Here is a 5,472-nt window from a genome sequence, read left to right on the forward strand (position 1 = left end):
TGTTTTTGTTCCTTCTGAAGTCCACAATCATCTCCTTTGTCTTCTTCACATTCATGTGAAGGTTATTCTCTTTGCACCAGCTCTCCAGGTGTTCCACCTCTTGCCTGTAGCTGGACTCATTGTTTGTGATGCATCCCACCACCGCTGTATCATCTGCAAACTTTACAATGTGACAGCCTGGATGGGTAGCTGCACAATCATACGTGAGCAGAGTAAACAGGAGGTGGCTCAACACACATCCCTGAGGAAAGCCAGTGCTGAGGGTTATGGTGGAGGAGGAGAAGTTGTGGATCCTCACTAACTGTGGTCTGTTTGTTAAGAAGTCTAGTACCCAGTTGCAAATGGAGGGGCTTAGTCCTAGTGTGGACAGTTTGTCCATCAGGGTTTGGGGGAACATGGTGTTGAAGGCGGATGTGAAGTCCACAAAGAGCATAGGGACGTAAGAGTTTTTCTGCTCCAGGTGGTTGAGCGCAGTGTGGACCACAGAGGAGATGGCATCCTCTGTTGATCGGTTCTCACGGTATGCATACTGATGAGAGTCCTCGTTGATGTTGATGGTTGTTTTGATGTGAGTCATGACCAGTTTTTCGAAGCATTTAGCGACTATCGGGGTGAGGGCCACTGGCCGATAGTCATTCAGACCAGTCACTGTAGAGCTTTTTGGGACTAGGATGATGGTGGCAGTCTTCATGCAGGTGGGAACTGTCTCCAGGGTAAGTGAGCTGCTAAAGATGTCTACCAGCACCTCGCAGAGATGATCAGCACATTCCTTCAACACTTTTCCGGGGATGTTGTCTGGGCCAGTTGCTTTGTGCGGATTAATCCTCCTGAAAGTACTCCTTACTTTGGCTGAGGTCACGCTGAGATGCTCTTCATCCGGTGGTGAGGTGAGTCTGGTGCTGGGTGGTCTGTTCGGGTCTTCAAAGCGTGCATAGAACTTGTTGAGGGCATCAGGCAGAGATGGGTCTTTGAGGCATTGTTCGCTCCTTCCTTTATAATCTGTTATGCACTTAATGCCCCTCCACATGCTCCGAGGGTCTTGTGAGATGAATTGACCCTCGATCGTCTGTGCATATGTGGCCTTGGCCCTCTTAATACCAGAAACCAGCTCTTTTCTTGTCCTACTCAGCTCCTCTGAGCTTCCAGACCTGAAGGTAGTGTTCCTGGCTTCCAGCAGGGTGCGCACCTCTGCATTCAGCCAAGGTTTTCTGTTTGGGTAGCTTTTAACATTTCTGATAGTGGAGACGGTGTCAGTACATGTACTAATGTAACCCAGTACTGAGGATGTGTATTGGTCAAGATCAAGCGAACCTCCATTTTCAGCAGCTTCTCTGAAAACCTGCCAGTCTGTTCGGTCAGAACAATCTCTCAGTATGGGGCCACTGTCCTGGATCCAACATTTAACTTCCTTTTGTACCGGTCTGGAGCGTCTCAGCGGGGGCATGTAAGCAGGAGCCAGGAAGATTGAGATGTGGTCTGACAGTCCTAGGTGGGGGCGGGGTTCGGCTTTTTATGCATCTTTTACGTTCGTGTAAACACGGTCCAGCGTCTTGTCTCCACGTGTTGGAATTATCACATAATTATCACATAATTATCCAAACCATATTATTTTTTTTATTCAATGCTTTAACCCAAATACCTTGTCCCTTATCTCAGACCTTTTGTATTTTTACCTATTTTTATTCTGCACAAACATACTTTAATATTTAAGCATTTTAGCTTTTAACTGTATCCATTGTTTTAACAGAACAACAGTTTTTCTCTTAACATGAAAAAACTCTAATCTTTAAACTGAAAAGGTGCAATGCTCCTTTAATGCTGTCTCTCTTTACTAAGCTTCACACCTACGCTGCAATTACTTACGCACTTAATGTCATAACAATATAATTTATCTGTTTTTTTATTAACCCATAAAGAAATATCCATTTTATAAATAAAGGGAACAAAAAAAATGTTATTTGTGTGAGAACAGCTTCACAAAGTGCAAAGTATATGACGTTCAAAGTGAATTCAGCAGTTCTTCAGCTGTTGCTCAGCTAGCTCAACACACATACACAGAATCTGCTAGCATTAGCATTAATTAGCGTCTAGGCATATGTCCTGTTTTCTACACAATACTCATCAGAAACTGCATAACATGACTCTCTAGTTGACTCACAATTCAATAACATCTTCAACACTTAAAAGTAGATGATATACATGCATTACCATACATATTTACTGACCTGTGACACAGAAAAGATGAGACAAACACGTTGAGCTTCCTTTAGCATCTAACAGGAAGGTTCATTCTTCTGCGTGCCCAACCTTGTCTATGACACCAATGTTACAGGTGCCCCCTAGCGGCTGTATGTTGAATTGCATGGAATAACTGAAATGACACTAAAGCACTTATTACAATGAGCAATTAAAGATAGAAAAATAAAAATAATGTTGGGGTGCCTAATTTTATACTTAGTGCTTTCATTTATTTAGCACAACTTGTTTTTCACCCCTCTACACATGTTCAGGCCTTTGCTTCTTCCTGAAGTCCAGAATCATTTCCTTAGTTTTGGTGGCGTTTAGTGAGAGGATATTCACCAAGCACCATGTTGCCAGTTGCCGAATCTCATCCCTGTACGCAGTCTCATCTCTCCCTGTAATGAGACCCACCAGTAACTCACTCAGTTTGACCAAAAAAGGTGATATGGTAGTAGCTGAGTGAGCTCTAACACACAGTTAGATAGCAAACTGGTTGATTATGGTCTTACTGTAAGTTGGGCATGAAATGTGTGCCTGACTACCGGTAAAAAAAAATCTCATGAACCACTAGACCCTTTTAATGAAACTTTTAAAAAGTAACTGCTGGACACATTTACAACTAACTTATGGTGTTATTCAAAATGGCTGCGGCAGCTAATGGAACTGAACGTAAAAAATGCCTGTTACTCAGTCAATGTTTCAGATATTGAGCTAAACTATACTAACAGAAGGTCATCATTCCTAACATATATTGAGCAGTTCACATTGTGCAAAAGAGCTAACTGAAAATTTGGACATTACTTTTTAAAGTTAAATCTGTATGTCTGTTTGCAAAGCATATTACTTCAACCAGCATACAAATCCAACGGCTCCTGCCCGCATACAAAAGCCTGGTTAGCTCAGCACTCACCAGCCACACTTGCTCCTGGTCCAGTATCTCCATTTCCATTGTCTTCATGTTCGATTCTCAGTTGATTAGTTGGACAATGAGAAGCCTTTTTTTTCTAAATAATGAAAGTAAATTCGACTGTGACTGTCGTTTTGACATTTTGATTGCAGTTATTTAGAAAAAAATGGCACAGTTGTTTTATGTCATGTACGTATGTCACGTGATTACCAAAATATTATTCTCGTATTTTCAGTCAAAATTTCATATAATGCCCCAGTCGAACTATAAAGCTGATTTGCAGTTTTATTCTGCTGTTTAAATTTTGAGTGTTTTATTAAAATAATAAAATTGTGCGATGACTTTGTACTTTTAGGGGCAGAGATTTGAGTTACCAGATCCAAGCAAACAGTTTCCAGGGTGCACCCGGTCAAAATAAGAGAGTTCCTGGATCCTCTTCTGGCAGGATTTGGCTCAATCTAAGCCCTGTAGACAGGGAAGGGTAGAACACTGGGTTTGGTTCAGTTGATAGAGTGTAAGGTTTAGGCCCATGCTCTACACCTTATCTCATGTTTGAGTATTTTCACGGCAGCTTTACAGCACTACACACAGGCCTAGTGTAGCTACTGTAATGTAAATGGACTGTACTTATATAGCGCCTTTCTATCTTATGGAGACACTCAAAGTGCTTTACACTACAATCTGTGTCCTCATTTACCCATTCATACAGCACTCTACTAGATCTCTACAAAGATAATAGAACAAATCATTCTAAAGAGATTAATCAGTGTTTTATCACATTCATACACCGATGGGACACACATTGGAGGCAATGAGGGGTTTAGTGTCTTGCCCAGGGACACTTCGGCATGTGACTGCTGGTGAATTCAAACTCCCAACTCTTGCATTGGAGGACGACTGCTCTAACCACTCAGCCACAGCCGCCCCTCTGTTTGGGGTCATAGTTAGTATTTCTGTGTGAATGAGGACAATTCTAAAAACGTGCGTTTAGAAACAACAGACTTGCTCAGACCTATGAACACATCAGGACGAGCTGGGGAGTGAGTGTAGACCAAGGAATGTCCAGGTTTCCCTCCAGATAAGGTGACCAGATTTATGACAATAAATATGGGGACATTTCCAGCTCAGAGACAACAAAAAATAAAATGTTATCAAGATGAAATTAAAAACAGGGACAGTTACAGTTTCATTTATTTTTACATTTTTATTCACGTTCAAGCAATAAAAATCAAATGTAGCAGCAGGAATGCATCAACACACATTTCCTAAGAGTAATAAAATGAATTACTTTAATAGTAGTAGCAATGGTGTCAGAAACATTTGTAATGTGGGGGGACACACTGGTGGGGAGTCTGGGGGTCCTACCCCAGATAATTTTGAATAAAGTAGATGTGATTTCCTGCATTCTGGTGTATTTTAACAGGTTCAGAGTCAGAGTCAGAGTCAGAGTTTCTTTATTGTCATTCGCACCTCATGTGGTACATGTGGTGGAGCGAAATTATGTACGCAGGGTCCCAGTTACATCCAACAATAAAATGTATAAGAAAAACAGTAATGACATCTAAGATATGAACTAAGAAAAAACATCAACTAAATATACACTAAGCACTCATAACATAAAACATTGAACATCAGCACAAACATGAACATGAGTCTGTGAGCAGATGTGCACGCATGAACACATCAACATTGAAACAGATCAGCAGCAACATGAAACAGATCAGCAGCAACATGATATGGTTTTTCACAGTGATTATTCTAGTTAGAGATTCATGAGTCTAACAGCCTCAGGGTAGAAGCTGTTCCTCAGTCTAGTGGTTCTACACTTAATGCTCCTTAACCTCCTTCCTGAGGGGAGTGGGGCAAAAAGTGTGTGTGCTGGGTGGGTGGGGTCCTTCATGATGCAGGTGGCCCTCTTCCTGCATCTGGAGGTGTAGATGTCTGTGATGGTGGGGAGACTGATTCCAACAGATTTCTGTGCAGCCTTCACCACTCTCTGCAAAGCTTTTCTTTCTGCAGCTGTGCAGCCTCCATGCCACACATTGATGCTCGAGCACAGGATGCTCTCCACTGCACACCTGTAGAAGGAGGTGAGGACTGAGCTTCCCAGACCAGCTCGCCTCAGCCGTCTGAGGAAGTAGAGTCTCTGATGAGCTTTCTTGATCAGGCTGGTGGTGTTGTTGCTCCAGCTGAGGTTGTCATTCATGTGTACACCCAAGTACTTGTAGCTGGAGACCACTTCCACCGCAGATCCTCTTATGTTCAGGGGGGTGTAGGTGTTTTTGTTCCTTCTGAAGTCCACAATCATCTCCTTTGTCTTCTTC

Source organism: Nematolebias whitei, chromosome 4 (genome assembly GCF_014905685.2).
Source record: "Nematolebias whitei isolate Nwh7 chromosome 4, NemWhi1, whole genome shotgun sequence".
NCBI classification, from domain to species: Eukaryota; Metazoa; Chordata; class Actinopteri; order Cyprinodontiformes; family Rivulidae; genus Nematolebias; species Nematolebias whitei.